At 36.6% G+C, this 22,233-nt stretch overlaps 1 protein-coding gene across 6 annotated transcripts in view; it reads left to right on the top strand.

The window, feature by feature from the left end:
- The window catches only part of BMPR1B (bone morphogenetic protein receptor type 1B), a 519,978-nt gene that overhangs the window by 219,604 nt on the left and 278,141 nt on the right, over positions 1–22,233 (top strand). For all 6 annotated transcript variants that reach the window (XM_056803301.1, XM_007495714.3, XM_056803304.1 and 3 more), the window contains one exon: positions 312–383. The gene's annotated coding sequence lies outside the window, so the exon portion shown is untranslated. The remainder of the gene's footprint in view (positions 1–311; positions 384–22,233) is intronic.

Here is a 22,233-nt window from a genome sequence, read left to right on the forward strand (position 1 = left end):
GCAAAAATGTTTCCTGCCAAATGTTGGTAATTTGGTAGACAAATGTTTTTTTGTTTTTTTTTCTGCTGGGGGAAAAACTTAGGCTATTCTGGTATTTTTCAAACCTAATGAGACTTTGCAAATGGATGAATAAAAAAAAATACCAATACTCTGTGCTTTCATGCTTTTAAAGAAAACCAGCTCCAATCTATGCAGCTTTCAAAAGTAGAATGGAAGATTTATAGTTTAGTTTTTGTTAAAAGTAAATTCACTCCTTCTCCCAAACATACTTTTTGCAGTTGCTTTTTCCTAATTTTGTTCTTCTCTTATAGAATACAAAGCTTTGAGATAGAAGCTCTATCTACAACTTAAGAGGGCAGATTCAGAATCCATTCTAGTACCAGGTAAGGGAAACACTTCACATGTCTGTTTGCATAGTGATGTTTCCATTTCCTCTCTACTTTTGCTGGAATATTAATCTGTGAGTTATCTCTTTCTGCTATCCTTTACTTGCCTTTACTGCATTTTGTAAAAAAAAATCAAATGAATGGAATTTGTGTAAAAATCCCTGGAGCATTTGTGTTTGTTGTTTCCCCCTTTGGGGTTCTCCATTTGTCTGCCAGCTGGTACCAATCTAAAGGTGTTAAGGCAATGAGTGATTGGAATTCCTGGAGGGGGCTAGTGAAAGGCGAGTAGGGGAAGAGTCCAGAGGTCAATCAAAATGAATCCCTAGACTTTATTTACAGCTTTCAGAAAGGGGTTTTATTTGCTCTCAATTGCAAATGCAGCAACAGAAGCCAAAACTACAGGCATGATTTCACCACCACTCCCCTTTGACAAACACTTTTTTGGAATTCTAGTATCTGAACACTTAGTGTTTGAAAGGTATCGTGAGATCAGGAGAAAGATAAAATTCTGCCTGTTTGGACATTTAACATGTTAATATCATAACCTGTTCCTTCTTGTTTTCAGAGGAGAATGTGATAATTTTCTCTTTGCACATTACATTATAACTCCTCATTCTCACCTCAAGAATTGAGAAGCTTGAGTTTGTAGTAATAATTCCATTCAAGAGGTATTTATTTATTTAGTACCTTTTGTGTATCCTTTACTGGACTAGCTGTCTTGCGGGGGAAGGATACCAAATGAGCATGTGAGAGTTGCTGGCCTATTTGAAAGACTGGACTTTTACTCATGAACTACTTAGCGATGACACAGTTTCACTGAAGTCTTATTTTCTCTTGTATAAAATGAGAAGTATGGACTTGATGATCTCTTTGTTTTTTTCTCGCTCTTAATTCAGGGTCCTGGTATCATGTTGCTTTAAAAATCGTATATAAATAAATACTATAATGTGGTACAGGAGTAGTTACCAAGTGTGATGATGGAAGGAGCAGATGGGCAGAGACCTGGGAAGGACTTCCAAGATTTCATGTCCCTCATTTTATGGGTAATGAAAATGTCTTAAGAACTCAAAATGACTTGGTTAGCCTCACACTGCCAGGAAATATCGGAAGGAAGATTTGAACCAGGATCTTCCCAAGTCTGAGTTCAATACTTTCTCCATTAGAAAGCCATTTTAACTGGAATCGTTTAGGAAAGTTATATTTTTTAAAAATGGAGGATAATGGTGAAAGCTGTGAAAGTATGAACAACAAAATAATTAAAAGGGAATGAGCTTGGGAACAGCAAGGAGACATACCAACTTGACTAGAGTAGAACACTTGTTCCAGAGTAATGAGAGATAAGGCTGAAGAGATTAAGTGGGCATGAATAGCAGAATTAGAATTTTAACTGATCCAATGTGTGATGAAGAGTAATTATAGATCTTGGTTGGGGGAACAGCATGATGACCAACTGTGTCAATCTCCACTGGGTGTGTGCATACATTATTTTTAGAACTTTTGCAAGAAATGGTACCAATTTATTGTGTGTATTTTGGGACGAGCACATATTTATATTCTTAATTAGTTTTAAAAAGAAATGCAGTTATTTTAAGTCAACCAAAGGCACTGGTTAGCTTGATTTTTTAAAAAAGCAGCCTATCTGGCTGTTCTGTCAAGGAGAAAGACATTTATTTTGCAGTGAAATGACCACATATGCTTCATTCTTAGAATTTTGGAGTGTGGCGAACATCCCATTTGCCACTGCATGTTTTTTAAGCACAATTCTTTTGTCATCAAATAGAAGCTATTTAATAATATTCCTTCACCGTGAATGGTAATTTGTGAAGGATCAGAGTTTATTGGGGTGGAAACATAGATGTAAAAGATGAGGTTGAATTTGGATAGGTTGGAGAAAGCAACATTTCCTGGAAGATTTTCTATAGTGAGAGAATCAGTGTGGATTTAGTTGAGTTAGATTTGGAATGGAGTTTGTAGCATGAATATGAAGAGTGTTCAAAGTAGAAAAACTGAGTGAGCAGTGAAAGTACTACTTTGATCTTGTGTTTCATGTACTCTCAAGGCAGAGGCTGAGAGTCTTTTCTCCAAGGTCTGAGAAATGACTATTAGAGAAAGATAAAGTCTCTTTTCTATCCAGGGGAGGAGAGAGAAAGTGACTCTTGTTGGACCTCTGTCATGAGACAAGGGCAGTTAGAAAAAGAACTCAGGATCATAAATTGAAAAACAGTCTTAGAAATTCATCTGCTTTTTTTTCCCTTTTTATCATAAATGAAGTGACTTGCCTATGTGCCAGAGGCAGGATTGAAAACCGAGGGGTTTCTTTCCCTTTGTCAAGTGAATCATGGGCTAGCAATAACAGAATGGAAGAGTAGATTCCAGAACTAAGGACATCCTTTAGTAAGAATTATGTCCAAAATCTGAGGCTGAACTTTTCTAACCCTGAGATTGTACACAGAGATTTATCACACTGTAGCAAAATTGGTTCTAGTGAATATGACATCTGGTTGTTGGTGATAATGTGATTTGTGACTCACTACTACTGTGGAGACACATGTTTGTGGTTGTGAAATCATAGTTGAAAGCTATTCCCTTTCCTAATTTGGATGGTAGCAAATGCTACTATGATTACTGTGGGAAAACACTAGGACTGTCCTGATGTCAAAGCTGTAATTATAATGGGGGAAAGAGAATAGTGGTTGGTGTTCAGTCTCAGCATTCAGGACTCATGTGGAAGAGGCTAATTAGCTCACTTCTGTCAATGATGGTGTGGAAAAAGGGAGGAGGGCCTTGCTTTCCAATTTGGAGCTTGGACAGACTTAAAAAAATTTTCCCCCAAGATTTGTAAAATTTTATTTAAGTAATTAATTTAGAATATTTTTCCATGGCTACAAGATTCATGTTCTTTCCCTCTCCTACCCCAAACCTTTCCCATAGCTGATGTACAGTTGAGTTTTACATATGTCATTGATCAAGACCTATTTCCATATTATTGATAATTGTACTAGGGTGATCATTTAGAGTCGACATCCCCAATCATATCCCCATCGACCCATGTGATCAAGCAGTTGTTTTTCTTCTGAGTTTCTGCTCCCACAGTTCTTCCTCTGAATGTGGATAGTCTTCTTTCTCATAAATCCTTCTGAATTGTTCAGGATCACTGCATTGCTACTAATGGAGAAGTCCATTAACACTTGATTGTACTACAGTGTATCAGTCTCTGTGTACAATGTTCTCCTGGTTCTACTCCTCTCACTCAGCATCAATTCCTGGAGGTTGTTCCAGTTCACATGGAATTCCTCCAGCTGATTATTCCTTTGAGCACTTCCATCACCAAAAGATACCACAATTTGTTCAACCATTCTCCAATTGGAGGGTATCCCCATATTTTCTAATTTTTTGCAACCACAAAGAGCTTGGCTATAAATATTTTTGTACAAGTCTTTTTCCTTATTATCTCTTTGGGGCTACAAACCCATCTGTGCTATGGTTAGATTAAAGGGCAGGTAATCCTTTAGCGCCCTTTGGGTATAGTTCCAAATTGCCATTGGACAGACTTTCTGTTACTGGCTTTGCCTTCATAAATTACTGGTGAAGAGGACCCTTTTTAATTGACTGCAGAATTTGAGCTGGAGTTGCATTCAAAATGCATTGACCTGGGATGGAACCAAGAAAGAGGCTTAGTAGCAGCAAAAGCTGAACCCATTCTGACAAATCAAACCAAATAGCATTAACTAGCAATAGCAATCCCTTTTGCCCTGGTTTGATGATGTAAAGGATGATAGCTCAAAAGCACTGCTCAGGCAGTGAAGACTAATCTCATTTTATAGGTGAGGATATTTAGGTCCACAAATATGAAATTACTTTCCCAGGGTCTTACAAGGTACATAGCAGAAAGGATTTGTGCCTCTTTCCACTGAACTCTGTTGTCTCCTAGATGGTAGCAGCTAGGAAACTAGGACTTTGAGGTACCAGATGATGTATATGTGGCATTTCACTAGTGTGGCATGATCTGAGTATATATAAAGAGGGGAACAGATAATGAGGGGTAGCCTCAGGAGTGTATAGATTCTACTAGAAATGCTGTTTTAATGAGCAAGAGCTACTCAGCTTTTACTATTTTTCCCATTTCTTTTTTGAAACTCAGTTGTGTTTTCCAGCTCCTGTGTGTAGAGATGTAAGCCAGAGCTTTATGTCTAAACTCTTCAACATTTAATTAATAGTTCTTGACAATATGGTGGTTGGTGATGTCAGAGTGTCATGAAAAGCTATAAAATGGCAGTATGCATGTTGTGTTGAGTTTCCATTGGACTTGAACAGTTGGAAAGTTTCCTAGAGCAATTCAAGTGACTCTGTATTTGATATTTGAGTTTTGTAAAACTCTAGTGCTTTGTAACTTAAGGCATAGCCCTAAAAACAGGCAATATCAGATATCTAGCCAAGTCAAATGAAAACCATAACATTCATGAACAACATTTTACTTACATCATTCATGTGAACAATATAGTGAGCTGGACTTTTGCCAGGGTTCCTTATTAACATATAGAAAGGTACTCTACTTTTGAAAAAGATAAGAGAAAAAGATTTACTCTTCCTTTTTATTTTACTCATTGAATTTCTCTTTTTCTTTAAAAATTTTCATTTCTATCCTTTACACCACTTTTATATCACTGATACCTGTCTAAATTTGGGGTGACAGGGAGATTTCCTTTGAGATCTTTCCTAGAAAATGTAATATTCGTTTTTGAAATAAAGCCAATCGTTTTGAAAATCTGCAGTCAACTTGGCGATGCTTAGAATCCTACACATAATAAGTGCTTACCAAAAATTCATGACTTTAAATTAATGACTTGAATAAATGCATAAATGGCTTGCTTGCTATATTTGTAGATGACACAAAATTGAGAGGGATACCTTATATAATGATTACGATGCAAAAAAGATCTTAATGGTCTAGAACATTAAGATTAACCTAAATGATGAAATTGAATGGAGGTAAATGTCAAGCATTACCCTGGTATTAAAAAAGAATCAACTGGGCAATCAATAAATCAACAGTCATTTGTTTATGAAGCATTTGCTATGTTTCAGACTCAGTGCTAGACTTTGGGGATTCAAATACGAAAGCAAGACAGATCCTGTCCTCAGATTGTTCATATTCTACTAGGAGAATGCAATGTGTTCACAGATAAGTACTTATAGGACATTTCAAGTCAATATACTGTGATTTTTTTTTTAATGGAGGGTAAGGGAAGACCCTAATAATTGAATCCAGGAAAGACTTCTTCGAGAACATGACTCAAGCTGAGAGCCTTGAAGATTCTCAGGAGTTCTCAGAGATGGAATGAGGAGAAAGAACTTTTCAGGTATGGAGGGAGAACAGCCTGTGCAAAGTTGTGGAATTTGGAGGTATTCTGTTATGTAAGGGGAATGCATTCGGCCAATTTCCTGGGAACGTAGAGAACAAGGACTCTGATAAGATGAAGAACATCCAGATACGGACCTCCAGGGTGATGTGAAGGACTTTGCCTCTATATGTGAAATTAGTTGAAGGAACCTTAAGAGATTGGTAGCCTAGAGGACACAGAGAAAATGATTGTTATCTTGATGTTTCTAAAGAGCTGTCATGCAAAAGAGGAATCATATTAGGTCTTTTTGTATTTCAGTATCTAAGTGACATAGTAGAAGGTACACTGTATCTCTGGAGGCAGTAAAACTGAGTTTAAATCTAGACTCAGACACTCACTAGCTGTGTGATCTCAAGCATATAGCACTTAACCTCTGACTGCCTCAGTTCTCTTATCTATGAAAGGGGATAATAAGGTTATCATGAGGATAAATTGGATCATATTTATAAAGCACTTTGCAAACCTTAAGGCTTTATGTTAATTCTAGTTATTCTTGTGACAGTAGTGGTGTTTGTGATTTTTATTCCCAGAAGCTAGAATCAGAAGCAATGGGAGCAAATTTTCAGAGGCACATTTCAGATTGATTCCAGGAAAAACTTTCAAACAATTATCCAAGAGTGCAATGGGTGAGCCCAGAAATTAGTGTATTCTCTGTCTGTGGAGGCCATTGTGCATAGGCTGCATACTGATGCATTTCTATGTCTCAGTCACATCTCTTTTGAGGGGTTAGGGTAGGCTAGATATTCACTGAATTCTTTTCCTGACTCTCAAATTCTGCGATCCTCTTCATTCCTAACACTGCCAAAGACATTACTTCATAACTTGATTATTATAATAATATCCTACCTTGTCTTCTGTGTCTTCTTCCATTTTTCAATCCATTACTTTTATATTATCCATTTAAAAATTCTACTAACAGAATATTCTTTTAAAATAATATTTTCTTCACTCATACCTTTTCTTATTTTATTTCACAATACATGCACAATCTTCATTTATTCATTTATTTAGTCAATTTAGAATATTTTTTCTTGGTTACAAGTTCCCTCACCACCTCCCATCGCCGATGTGTAATCACACAGGGTTTTGAATGTGTCCTTGATCAAAATCTATTTTCATGTTGTTGATATTTGCACTAGGCTGATCATTTAGAGCAGGGGTCACCTAACTACTGCCCGCAGGCTTCATGGGCCCCCCTGAAGCTGTTTATCAGGCCACCACCGCTCTTGTGGAAGGGGCACCTTTTTCATTGATGGTCAGTGAGAGGAGCACTATTTGTGGAGGCGCTGCAAAGCCTGGTCTCACTCACGTACAGTACTACTTCCGGTGACATAATCCTTTGTGTGATGCCTTGTTCTGAGAGTAACTGAACGAGAAAGAGGCGCTTTGCAAAGGATTATGTGGCTGCACAATGGAAGACGTCAGCATGGTGAGCGGTGATCTGGGGGAGGGGATTCCACACTGTGTATACTGCTGCCCTGTACAGTGGTGGCAGTGATGGGCCTTTGCAAGGTGTGACAGGCCCATCCCAGCCGGCGCCACAGCTTCTGCTATCCCAGACAAACGGTATACAGTGTCACGGGCCCAGCGCCACCTCCAGTACTGTATACAGGTAATGGACAGCTGTGATCTGGCCTGTGACATCAGCGGTGGGCTTCTAGAAGCCCACCACTGCCATTGGGTGTTTTATAAAACAACCCCTTTTTTTTAGGGGTCAAATGAGTATAAGACATTGTCTTATTTTTGGGGAAACATGATAGTACAATGGCCCTCACATTCCCCTAGATTCACAACATAATGGCCATATCAGTTTGTTGATTTAGATTTACTTGTTCTTTATTTTAAATATGGTATTTGTTCCCGTTTTTTTTTTTAATTTAAAATAAGATATGTGTAGTGCGCATAGGGATTTATTCATAGTTTTTTTTTTTTTAAGTCAGGCCCTCCAGTGGTCTGAGGGACAGTGAACTGGCCCCCGGTGTAAAAAGTTTGGGGACCCCTCATTTAGAGTCTACATCTCCAATCATATTCAATCCATATGATCGAGCAGTTTTTTTCTGTCTTTCTGCTCTCACAGTTCTTTCTCTGGATGTGGATAGCATTCTTTTTCAAAAGTTCCTCCAAGTTGTTCAGGATCACTGCATTGCCACTAATGGAGAAGCCCATTACATTTGCAGTCTCTGTGTACAATGTTCTCCTGGTTCTGCTCCTTTCGCTCTGCATCACTTCCTGGAGGTTGTTCCAGTCTCCATGGAATTCCTCCACTTTATTATTCCTTTGAGCACAATAGTATTCCATCACCAACATATACCACAATTTGTTCAGTCATTCCCCAATTGAAGGGCATCCCCTCATTTTCCAATTTTTGGTCACCAAAAAGAACGCAGCTATGAATATTCTTGTACAAGTCTTTTCCCTTATCTCTTTGGGGTATAAACCCAGCAGTGCTATGGCTGGATCAAATGGCAGACAGTCTTTTATTGTCCTTTGGGCATAGTTCCAAATTGCCCTCCAGAATGGTTGGATCAATTTACAACTCCACCAGCAATGCATTAATGTCCCCACTTTGCCACATCCCCTCCATCATTCATTACTTTCCATAGCTGTCATGTTAGCCAATCTGCTTGGTGTGAGGTGATACCTCAGAGTTGTTTTGATTTGCATCTCTCTGATTATAAGAGATTAATTTGCTTATTAATAGTTTTGATTTTTTTATCTGAAAATTGCCTATTCATGTCCCTTACCCATTTATCAATTGGAGAATGGCTTGATTTTTTGTACAATTGATTTAGCTCTTTGTAAATTTGAGAAATTAAACCTTTGTCAGAGGTTTTTGTTATGAAGATTTTTCCCAATTTGTTGCTTCTATGTACAATATTTTAAAAAAATTATCCTCGATGTATTAAAATGTTATCTATCTTTCAAGGACCAATTCTTGTCCTAAATCCTCTAATAATCAATCCTACTTCAAATTTATTTTTTACATGCAGATTGGTGCTTCATAATTCCAAATTCATTCATTTGAGGTACAGTTTCTCTTCCTTTAAATATCTGTTGTGGTTCCTGCACATTTGTTACATTCTCCAGATCTGAGGTTACAAACACTTGTGACCCACAACATTCTTAAGTGTGATTCCAAGCAGATTAAAATTTAGTTGGGAAATATTTAACAAAATGCAATAAAAATATAGTGAAATATGGATAATATTACATTTTAAAACTGCAAATTTGTGACCTATTGAAATCCTTATGTATGGCTTGGTGGTCCCCTTTTCTATTTGAGATTGACTTCATTGCTCTAGAGTATATAAATAATAGGCACATAATCAATATGGAGTAAATTTTCATTGGTTAATTGACATGAATTTTCCAAAAGTAGAAAAATAACCCCAGTCAATTCAGTTAGATGTTTAGAATCTTAATGATTTCAAATATCCTATTTTTTCTTAAATCTTGGTTAGACATCAGTAGAATTGAGCCTTGTGTGCCCATACTTTAATTCATTCTATTAGTTGTTTTAATTGTAAGAAACTGAGGGCCTCACCTGGACTGTACAACAGCCTTCCCCTCCTTCTTGTCATTTCTTGTGGATAACATAATTGATAACCAGAAATGAATTTGTGGACTCTTTCTTAGTTGTGCAAAAAATGTTAATTTTTTAAAAAATCCTTACCTTCTGTCTTGCAGTCAATACTGTTTATTGGCTCCAAGGCAGAAGAGTGGTAAGGGCCAGGCAATGGGGGTTAAATGACTTGCCCAGGGTCACACAGCTGGGAAGTGTCTGAGGCCACATTTGAACCCAGGACCTCTGGTCTCTAAGCCTGAAAAATGTTAATTTTAAAATGTGTTAAGTAGGACTAATTACTCAACATTCATAGTTTATCTGTTAATCCTATATTCCTCCCTGGGTCATAGTGGTTAAAAGATGAGATTCTGTAGATCCATTTTACTTACTCTTGTCTCTGTGTGCCATTTGGAATGGGAAGGTTTCAGTCATTTTTTAAAAATAGAGCTTCTTTCAGTTGTAGCTGTTAAGATTTATTTACAATATTGAGAGAAAAAATTGCTAGCACATATTGAAAATTAGGATCTGTACAGAGAAGTCCTAAACATAAATAACTGAAAGAAACTATTCAGTTAAGGAATGTGGTCTATTGGAAAGGGCATCATATTTGGAGTCAAAGTTTTGAAAACCAAATTTGCTCTTTCTCAGTCCTAAGTAAGTCATTACATATCTCTTGCTTTCCTGTGCTTCAGTTTCTTCTCTATAAAATAGTGCCTATGCCAAATGGTTCTTCTCAATTTTAAAATTCTATTCATATCTAGTTTATCTCATCTTAGTTGATTCTATTGCATTGTAAATATGGACTTTTGAGCTGATAGGAATCATCTCTCTAAGCTTGCTTAATAGGGTTCATTCTTTTGAGGAGGGTAGAAGCCTGTGATTTTATCAGTTTAGTAAGCTTCCAGATGAAGACATGCAATACCAATGCAAAGTGGTATTTTCTCTGAAACTTTTTAATTTGAGTTGCTGAGTATATTGAGATTATCTGACTTACCCAAGATGACACTATGTGTTGCGTCTCAGAAGCTGAGTCTTCCAGGCTCTGAGTCTAACCAGCTATCTACCATGTCTTTTTTTGTTGTTGGGTCATTTTCAGTTTTGTCTGACTCCTTCACCCTTTTTTGAGGTTTCCTTGGCAAAGATACTGGAGTAGTTTGCTAGTTTCTCTTCCAGCTTATTTTACAGACAAAGCAGAAAAGGTTAAGTAAGTTGCCCAAGGTCATGCTACTAAATATTTGAGGCAGGATTTCAATTCAGGAAGCTGAGTTTTCTTGACTCCCAAGCCTGGTACTCTATCATTTGAGCCAAATAGATGCCCATCTACTACATCACATTTCCTAAATGTTTGGAGAAGAAAATGTAATGTTGGAATATTTGTGAAATGTGGAAATATTTGTTGATTATCTCTTGAAATTCTTTTGATAAATTGCTGGAAAGATTTAGTCTAAAATGACCTAAAGAGCATTTCTTTGATTTGATTATTATGAGATTCCATATATCTCCTTTCAGTTTCCAAAGGTGCTTTCCCAGCTGTACTTTTCAAAATAACTTTTAATATCTTAGTTGAGATTTGTCTTATGAATTCTCAGTTAATAGATGTAATGTAGGATAAAACTAGGAGAACTGATTTACAAAGGTAAACAGAAATCTAAGTGGATGTTATTGGTTTGAAGGAGTAGGAAGTGGGTCAGTTGTGATTGTTTTGTGTGAGGCATAGCTACTGAAAATGGATTTTCCTCTAACCTTGTGTGTTTTGGCTGCTCTGTTGATGTTGTGGCTAGAAAGAATTTCACAAGGCCAGGATAATTTTATTTTCACAGCTGTGTGAAGATAAAAAGAAGGCAGTTGGTTAGACCAATCTCAGTAATTTTATGAGCAATATTGTCTCCTAAAAAATCAAGGTGATATCTTCAGTACTTCTAGAGCATAAATAAATAAAAGAGAAGATTCTTTCCAGCCCTAAGATTTACTCTTTTCATTTATGATATTTATAGATTCAAACATATAGAAATATTTCATCTCACTTAGCTAGAAACATAAAATAAAAAATAAACAAAATAAAATAAAATAGTTTCTTGGATATGTACACTACTCATCATACTACCAGATAACTATATTTCCATGTTTAATACCCTTTAAAATGCTTGAAATTTCAGAGAAGACATCTTAATGCTTAGGTGCCAATGAATTTTCAATATGCAACAAGCAAATAAATTTCCACTATTATTGTGAAACTCTTGCTTTGGCTAAATTGTTGTGTTTTTTTTTTGAAGATTTTATTTGATTAGTCAATTTAGAACATTTTTCTTGGTTATAAGAATCATATTATTTCCCTCCCCAACCCCACTCCTTCTCGTAGCCAATGTGCAATTCGACTAGGTTTTGCATGTGTCCTTGATCCAAACCTGTTTCCATGTTGTTGATATTTGCACTAGGATGATCATTTAGAGTCTACATTCCCAATCATATCTCCAATCACCCATGTGATCAAGCAGTTGCTTTTCTTCTGTGTTTCTACTCCCACAGATTTTCCTCTGAATGTGGATAGTGTTCTTTTTCCTAGATCCCTCTGGGTTGTTCAGGATCATTGCCACTAATGGAGAAGTCTATTATGCTCGATTGTATCAGTCTCTCTGTATAATGTTCTTCTGGTTCTGCTCCTTTCAGTCTGCATCCATTCCTGGAGGTCGTTCAAGTTCACTTGGAATTCCTCCAGTTCATTATTCCTTTGAGCACAATAGTATTCCATCACCAACATATACCACAATTTGTTCAGCCTTTGACTAAATTGTAAGTAGAAATATCCTTGTTTTCATAGATAAAGTGATTTGTGTTAATTATGTTACAAAATGGTAACTATTATATAATCTTACATAACTATTTTCACACATTCCTTTAGATATTTTGCATCATTTAAGGGCTGTAGAAGTCAGTGTTCTCAAAAACGTAAATTTGCAAGGAGCGTAATTTTATTATGAGCAGAAATTTATTAAATTTTACCTTGGGAAAAAGGGCAACCTGTTTTAAATATATGACTATTGTTCACTTTGGTTCATCATAATAGAATATGTCTTTTCTGTCTGAATTAAAAATCTTTTAGAGTGATGTATAACCAGATACTAGTTTGAACGTCTCCATACAACCTAGATGAAATTGAAATATCTTTTGTCATGGGAATCTCTAAGATCAAATTATTTCCACTAATAAAACTTCAAATTAAAGCAGCTGTGCAGATGATTTAGCCAACAGTTCTAGATATAAAGTGGACCATACCTGTGCAAATGTGTGGCACTTTTAAAAGCATGATTCGGAATCATACTTTTAAATATTTATATATGTATATATATATATATGTTATAATGTGTATGCATATATATGTATATATATTTATGTATTTATTTTTTGCATCTTCTAAGCAAAATAAGATTTTCATTAGATAGAAACCAGCTAACTAGAGCCCTAAAGTATTCTGATTTTTGTCCTTTCACTAATTCTGGTTGAGAAATAAAATTTTAGGAAAAGCAGGGCAAATTATATGGTTAGATGAGGTAAGCCATTAAAAAAATTAAAAAATAAAACAAAGGAAAACAATTCGTAGTCAATGCCCAGAATTACATTCAATCATATCATCTATATTTACAATCATCAAGTGTGATACATGTTTTCATTGGCCACTCTAATTAAGGCACTGTAAGACTTCAAATCACTGAATTAATTTTGAGCTTGTCATTTAAACTTAACTTTTGTATTTTAATAAAAATTCCAGATTTTGAAATTTTGTTCAAAAAAGATCTTCAAGGAATAAGCTTGCTAACTCCTAAATCCAGAGAATGAACTGTTACAGAAAGATGCCAGTAAACCTACACAACATCAAGAAGATCAAGAATGAACTTTGGGTGTGGTTTATTGATCTGAAGTTTGATTGAACATTCATTGTAAATGTACACTTTTATGCCAAAGGGGACTGCCCCTAATTTGGGTTTTTGTCAATGGGCCTAGGAAAACATTGGTTTTGTTTTCTCTCTTTTCTATTCCTCCCTAACTATTGTAATTTCCTCTTAGAAATTGAATATTATATACATCTGTAGTTAGAAGTGCTTTAGGACTACAAGATAATTATATTAAATGATCAGTGGGGAGACTAGTGTCCCAATGATCATCAGGGGGGAATGTGAACTTTAAAACTACTCTACTCTACTCAGACTGTACTTTAGGGGAAGATAAACTTGTAATCTCCTGTTTTTAACAATGCAGATACTTGGTCTAACAGAATTAGGAATGTCTTGTGAACTCTACATTGCTCCACCCTATTTAGTCTAACAAGGTCAGGAATGTCTGCACCCATACTTAAGGATTAAGGATCTAGGAGGATGGCCTTTGATAGACATGTGCAGAAACAGCTGACTGGCCCCTGAGTTGTCCTAAGGTAACAGATAAGATGCAGGAAAGTGACGTAAAACTGTCTATATAGGGCACGTCACTTCCTCTCTTCAGTCTCTTTCCCAGGAGAGGTGGATTTGGCTGGTGACTTCCTGTGAGCAGGCCTGGGCATCAGTTCAATCCTGGAACTCAGACTGCAGCAGCTCCCTCAGACAGCTTTCTTGAGATGGTCTCAAATGATAAGCCTGACTTCCCTTTCCCTTATCTCTCAAGGGAGGCCCCTATGGCCAAGGTATTGAACTCCTACCTGGCTCAGCCTGAGCCGAATTAGTTTAAATTAACTCTTTCCTCTCTCTCTCTCTTCTCCTTAGTTCCTTATCTCTATATTAATTAAAATCGCCATAATTCCAGCTGACTTTGGTTTTTTATTATTTGGGATATCCTATGGCGACCAAGAATTAATTTAGATTTTACATCACAACTATAAAATTATCCTTACAGTTTATATAATGGACTTCATAATCTTGGAGTATCCAGTATTTTTTTGTGTTATTTGGACTCCTTTTCAGAGTAATATTCATGAGGGAAATGTTAAATTTTATATGTAGATCAGTGAAAATAAAGATGTATTTTTTCATCCATCCAAGCTCACAGACTTCCTGAAATCTATCTGCAGACCATAAACCCTACATTGAAGACTCTTAGTCTGAGTTCTTTTACTGATATGACATTCTGTTTTATACTTTGTTATATGAAAGCAATAAAATCTTGATCTGGGGCCAAGTAGCAAAAAAATTAACACAATCAGAATGTTTCACTTCTCTAAGTCTGAATTATGGCTCAGGTTTTACTGTATTAAGAAATCTAAAGCCTTATCTTTTCCTGTTAAAGATAATCTGAGGTCTAAGGTGTTAAATGATTTGGCTAAAATTTATTAGTTCAGAGGTATCAAACTGACACCAGTACTCTCTAGTTTGACCAGATTCAGATCAAAATGCAAATGGGAAATCTTTCACAAAATGAAAATACAATTCAACATGGATAATATTAATATGTGGTTTTCTAAGTCAAATACCCTAATCTGTTTTCATTTCATGTTGACCCCATTGACTTAGCTCTTTAATTGCTATCCAGTCTATTTAACCAGATCTCCTGGCTGCTAATGCATTGTCTTTGCTAGTGAATACACCACATAGTTCAGTAGCATCATAAAACTGAATTCCTTTAAAGATAATGCTGAATTGTTGGGAGATAGTCCAATATTTTACCAGATGTATTTTGGTCCTGGTAGTGGAGCCGGGACTAGATTTAAGGGCTCTTAAAATCCCATGCTTTATCTGCTGGATTATTCTGCTTGTTGACCTGTTCCCCCTCTGCCTGCCTCCGAGAGTTTGAAACTTAACCTTTATAGGAGACTAGTTTGACAGTTAAACTGCCACTGACCCACTGGGTAGATCATTGAACCTTTCACCATTTGTGTTACCACATATGTCAAAGGAAGACTCATCTTCTTGAGATCAAGTTTGTCCTGAGACACTTACTTGCCATGTCGCCCTGGACACGTCTTTTAACCCTGCTTGCCTTAGTTTCCTCATCTGTTAAATAAGCCAAGGAAGGAAATTGGAGACCACTCTAGTATCTTTGCCAGGGAAACCCTAAATGTGATTATGAAGAATCAGTCAGAACTGGATAACAACAAATATGAAGGGAATTTTAAAAACTACTAATCCCATAGTGAAATAACAATTATTTATCAGATAGAATTGTTTTAAATTTCTCAAAAGATCATGATTACTCTGTAAAAAATTTTCATGATTCATTGAAAAAAATAAATTTTCATTCTTTGTTTTAGGGAACTTCTAAATCCCAGGTGACCTGAAAATACGATCCCATGGCCTTTTCTCTCTCTGTGCCTCCCCCATCTAGCAATCCCCTCAAAAAGGACAGAAAAAACCCTGTGACAGTGAGCTGGTGTTTTTGGTACTTTATTGGGTAGTTCCAGTAGTAAATACAGTTTATTAAAGTTGAACTATGTAAAGGTTTTAATTACCTGTCCTCGGTGATTTCTTTTAAGGGCTGAACTTTTTGCCTTTTTATAGCTTAGTGTAATGTTCCAGTGCAACCTGTGTATACAACTATGCAGATCTATATACCTATGTTGTCTGAAGAGATTGAACGATTTGCCTGTCTGACACATTTAATAGACCCCAGCCCTTTTCCATGACATCATTATTATAACAGACTTCTTTGAGTATATGAACAGCTGCTGTGTGCTTTTTGTGTGAGCTGTATTGTGAATCGCAGGCAGCTTTTCAGCTCCATACAAATGAGAAGCCTCCTTGATGTTAACAAATGGAGCAACAGCGAGCTGTGAGGTGATTAATGGACCTAGTCATGGCATGGTACATATGTTCGAAACATTTCATTATGCTACTGAAGACAACATATCACATGAATTGTTTGCCATATTTACTAGGAAGTAGTTTTCTTTCACACTCTGGCCACACATTAATTTAATAGGATGGAAACAGATTGTCGACTAAGTGGGTACTCTTAAATGGGCTTCATGTAAGGATAACATTTGAATTAGTTTTAGGATTATTCTAAATTTCTGATGAATGTTTTTTTTTAACTTTTATTTGTAAAATATTTGATTTATCCTCTAAATTTTTGAGGTTTAATCTAGAGTAAGGGCTTCTCATTTAGTGTAATTAGAATTGATATGTTTTTATCTCTAGTGCTGAATTGCAAAATTCTTTAATCAGTCTCTGTTTCATATTTAGAAATAATGTGCTTAGAAAAATCAGTTATTTATTTTTGATAGTGGTAATGATGAGAAGCACTTATTAACTATTGATTATACATTCCAGTTTAGAAGTTTCCATAGCTCATTTGACTTAGTCTACTAGAAAATGCAGAAAATACTTGAATGAATCTCTTATGAGTGAGGGTACTACTTACAGTGTCATAGCTGTCAAAACCATTTTAATTAACCTGTTTAATATTTGTCCATACTCTTCTTTTATCACCCTGAGAGAAGTTAACATTTCTCGAGCCTTTTACTTGGTCCGTAGGTTCAGAGGTTCAAGAAGGACATCTAATCTCTAGAGATGAGGGATTGGAGACTGAAGAAATTCATTGATTTCCTCCTGGTCACAGAAGTAGTAAGCATCAGAGACAAGATGAATCTAGGTGAGGAGACTTCAGGGTCAGATCTCCTCATGCCATCCCTCATTATGGTGAGCTTTTCAGACCATCTGTTAACTCACTCACTTTGCAAATTGGGGGAGTTATTTGCCTAAGGTCACACAGTAAATATCTGAGGTGGCATTTGTTCCCAGCTCTTTGTGATGTCAAGTCCAGTGCTCTCTCCATTATATCCTTCTGCCTCCCACTCTGACCTCTGGCTTCGTTCAGTTCCTCATTGGCAATGCCCTACGGCCTACTTATTTCTTTCAAAGAACCTCTACCTTTCAAGTGACCTTCAACTTTAATTGGAGATTTTCATGTTACAAGAATTACAAATAGACATCTTCACTGGTAGATGAGATTTGTTGAAAACAAGAAAGATGGATTTGGGGGAGAGATGGAGAGAAAGAAGTGTGGAGTGTGAAGGAAACAGTACAACCCACCTCTCCTCAACAACTTTTCAATCAAAACAGTAAAACTAATTTCAACAGACAGGTTTTGGGTATAAAATATCAGTATCGATTAGGCTAGAAAGCGACCAGTGGTTCCCTCCATGACTAATGATCCCAAATCTCTATCAAGAAGATCTATAAATAGAGTTTTGGAAGCTCATTATTCAGTCCTTCCCTTTAGTATCCCATGACATCCCTTATTGACAAATAGCTAATCAAACTACACACCCCTCCCCATTCTCCTGGAGTGTGGCTTTCCTAGTAAGATAGAGAATTATTGCCTCTCTCTTTTTTTAAGCCCTTACCTTCCATATTAAAAGCAGGCATCAGTTCAAAGGTAGAAGATTGATAAGGGGTAGGAAATTATGGGGGGGGGTTTGTTTTGTTTTGCCTGTGGACTGGAAGTTGTGAAAGCTACTGATACTGTCTGTTGATGGCTTGTAGGACCCAGCAGAGGGTTCCTCATCCCCCAACCCCCCCCCCCCCCAAGCTAAGGGCTTCACCAGGATGCAGGCTTGAAAGGACCTCATTGCTAGTTGCTGCCAGGTCCTGGGACTTCAAGGGGTAGGTATAGGGTGTGGGATATTCTGTTGTTGGTGTGGGCAGGGTACCAGGATCCCCAAGCTGGCCTATGCCTACATTTGTAACCTGATACAGTAGGTGGGGGTGCAGTTTTAATTCCCATTCCCCCTTATCCCATGAAAATTGAATCTGCCTACCTTTCAAGGTATGTTCAGTGGGAGAGCCCCCTCACGGTGTCTTGCTGTTGGTTTTTTGACTTCTGTCATTTGGGGGCTCTTTTAAAATATTTGTTTGGAGGGATTGTCAGAGTCATTTTAGATTTTGCTGCTACTAAGCCACCATCTTTGTTCATCCTCCCTCACCTTTGAATTTATAATAACAAAGGAAATGTAAAAATCTGTAGACTGAATATTACTTGTGATCCAAAATCATGACACAAGAATACTTTCTAATATAAAGGAATTGAATGGGGCTTCTGATATAGGAATGAATATAATATGTGAAAAATACTTCTCACAAAGCTAAGAGAGTACCAGATTGAGGAGTGAATCAACTAGTCAACAAAACTATTAAAAATTCTTACTATATGCCAAGCTTATAAAGGAACAAAAATCATATAGTCTTTGCTTTCAGGTATTTTGATGCCATGCCATTTGTTTCATTAATGTTTATTATGTGTATTAATTCATTGTCTGTGGTACTTTTCAATAAAATATTTTCTTTGTTCATCTCTTTCACTTAAATCTATATTTGCTGTTGCCTTTTTTTTACCACAATATTCTTTTTTCCTTCAGCTGAACCATAATAGATTTTTATTTTATTTATCTTTGGAGGCACCTATCTATCTATCTATCTATCTATCTATCTATCTATCTATCTATCTATCTATATTTTGTTAAGAAATCAGCGTTAACTTTATTTTTTAATTTTTTGACATTTTTTTTATTTGGTCAATTGCAAACATTATTCTGGTTACAAAAATCATTTTCTATTCCTCCCTCCCCTCCCCACACCCTGCCCATAGCCAACACACAATTCCACTGGTTATTGCATGTGTCCTTGATCAGAACTCATTTTCATGTTATTGGTATTTGCACTAGGATGTTCATTTAGTGTCTACATCCCTAATCATATCCCTTTTTACCCATGTAATTAAGCAGTTGTTTTTCTTTGGTGATTTTACTCCCACACTTTTTCCTCTGAAAGTGGATAGTGTTTTTTTTCCCCTATATACCTAAGAGTTGTTCAAGATCAATGCATTACCACCGATGGAGGAGTCCATTACATTCGATTGTACCACAGTGTATCAGTCTCTGTGTACAATTTTTTCCTGGTTCTGGTCCTCTCACTGCATCAATTCCTGGAGGTTGTTCCAGTCTCCATGGAATACCTCCACTTTATTATTCCTTCGAGCACAATAGTATTCCATCACCAAACTATATCGCAGTTTGTTCAGTCATTCCTCAATTAAAGGGCATCCCCTCATTTTCTAATTTTTTGCCACCATAAGGCCATAGCTATGAATATTCTTGTGCATGTATTTTTTTCCTTTTGGGTGTTTTAGATTTGTTGCATACATGTTGATTAGTGATATTTCTTTAATGTTTATACTCCCTTCTATCAGGATATATTTATCTTTCCTATCCCTATTAATGAAGTCTATTTTTACTTTGGCTTTGTCAGATATCATGATGGCACCCATTGCCTATCACTTGAGGCCTAATAGGTCTTGCTCCAACCTTAAATTCTGACCTTGTGAGTATCTACCCACCTCAGGTGTGTTTCTTGTAGACAATATATGTGGTAGGATTTTGGATTCTATTCCACTCTCATATTCGTCTGTTTTTTATGAATGAGTTAATCCTATTTATGTTTACAGTCATCATTGTCATTTGTGAATTCCCTAGCATTTTGATATCCTCTCTTAGTTCTGTCCTTTCTTCTTTTGCTATCCTTTTAAACCAGTGTTTTACTTTTAATCAATCCCTCTAATCCCCTCCCTTGATATGCTTTCCTTTCTGGTCCCTCCATTTTTGTTCCCTTTTTTAAAGGTCTATTAAGTTCCCTTCCCCTCTTCCCTCCCTTTTTGTACTCCATCTTCCCTATCCCCTTTAATTTCCCCTTCTCCCTTACCTTGTAGGATGAGATAGAATTCAGGATTCCAATGGATCTATATGCTCTTCCCACTCAGAGCTAATTTCACTGAGGGTAAGGTTTAAGTGTTATCCATTAACACTCTCTTCCTCTCCTTCTTATGAGAGTATTCTTCCCCTCCCCTTCCCATGTGTTTCTTTGTGTGAAAAAGATTATTCTATTTATTTTATTTCCTCAAGTATTTCCTCTTGCTACCATCATCAATTTCCCATCCTCCCTTTTTCTTTTTTTTGCATATTATCTTATAGCCCTTAATGCCCCAATGTTTTCCTACAAGTGATTCTTCTAATTACTATAATAATTAATACAATTTTTGAATCTTACAAATAACATTTCCCCGTATATTAATATATATAATTTGATCTAATTGTAGCCCTTATAGAAGAGATTTTGAATAAAAATAAATATTTTTCACCTTTTCCCTCTCTTTCATATTTGCCTTTTCATGTTTCTCTTGATCTTTGTGTTTGGATATCAAACTTTCCACTTAGTTCTGGTCTTTTCTTTACAAATACTTGGATATCTTCTATTTTGTTGAATGCCCATACTTTCCCCTGGAAGTGTATAGTCAGTTTTGATGGATAGGTGATTCTTTGTTGAAGATCCAATTCGCTTGCTTTTCTGAATATCGTGTTCCAGGCCTTGCGGTCCTTTAGTGTGTATGCTGCCAGGTCTTGTGTGATCCTGATTGGTGCTCCTTGTTATCTGAATTGTCTCTTTGGCTTCTTGTAGAATTTTCTGGTTAGCTTGAAAGCTCTGGAATTTGGCAATTACATTCCTGGTAGTTGTCTTTTGGGGATTTAGTGTAGGGAGTGTTCTATGAACTCTTTCAATTTATATTTTGCCCCCATGTTCAAGATCATCAGGGCAGTTTTCTTGTATTATGATGTCAAGAGTTTTGTTCATTTATGGCTTTTCAGGTAGACTAATGATTCTAAATTTTCTCTCCTTACTCTGTTTTCCTGATCCTTTCACTGACCTTTTCAGTGAGCTATTTTATGTTTTCTTCTATTTTGTCCGTCTTTTGACTTTGCTTTATTAATTCTTGTTTTTTTGCAAGATCATTGTCTTCCAGTTGCCTAATTCTTGTCTTTAAAGACCGGTTTAGCGTTTCAGTTTGGTCTATCCTGCTTTTTGTGGCTTCCCTCTGTTTCTCTAATTGAGAGTTCTTGTCCATTAGAATGTTGTTTTTCTTTGAATTATTTCCCACTTTTCTTGGCAGAAGGGTTCCATCTTCCTGGTGAGCTCCAATTTGAATTCTTCCTAAGTTTGTGGACAATTTCCATTTTTTTGGGAAAGTTTTGATTTTGTTTGAATTTCTTCCTCTATTTCTTCTGTAGCCTGGGTTTTCCCTCCATAAAAATTTTCTAGGATCAATGTCTTCTTCCTGTTTTTCTTGAGGTGTGTTTGGTCTTGGACACAATTAGCCATACCTGTGGTGGTTTTTCCTTCCCTTTTTAGTCAGAAATCTGAGTGAGATGGGCAGATTCTTTGTTTATGGTGTTAAGGAGCAAGGTTTTTGCCTTAGGCAAGCTCTTGAATCTCCACAGCCTCCATTGTTTGTGAGAGTGCCCTAGGTCTGCCCTCCCTAATGAGCCGGGCTTCCAGTGTAACTGCTCTCAGGAGTAGGTCCTCACCAGTCCTAGCAGCTCCCAAGGACCTAGAGGTGTCCATTGCTCACTCTAGAGGTGCCCCTCACTCACTCTAGAGGTACCGCTCCCCCCTTACTGATTCTGGTGGGTGCTGGCTTTGACTCTTGCTCTGTACATGGGGTGGGGAAGGATAGATCGGCTCATGTTTTTGTAGGAGCTTTTTCACCCTCTTATAATGTGCAAATGCCCAAATATCAGGTACTTTCAATGCTGAGCCCTATTGTAGTGCTCTTCTGTTCTTCTGAAAATAGTTTTTATGGTTTTTTGAGGTAGTCTATTTTGTGGGTGGTGGGAAGAGGAAGCATCCTGCGTTTAGAATGCTGCCATGCTTACCTGGAAGTCCCTTATATATTTTTAATAGATATAAAACTGGAAAACAGTTATTTAACTTATAAGATATTTAGAGAGCATTAGAGAGTAGTTTCCAGAGTGAAGGTTTCTGAGACATCATGGAGAAGGTTTAGAAGAGCAACAAATATATATAAAATGTATATAAATGAAGAATCAAAGGTGAAAAATTTGGAGAATTAT

Source organism: Monodelphis domestica, chromosome 6, assembly GCF_027887165.1.
Source record: "Monodelphis domestica isolate mMonDom1 chromosome 6, mMonDom1.pri, whole genome shotgun sequence".
NCBI classification, from domain to species: domain Eukaryota; kingdom Metazoa; phylum Chordata; class Mammalia; order Didelphimorphia; family Didelphidae; genus Monodelphis; species Monodelphis domestica.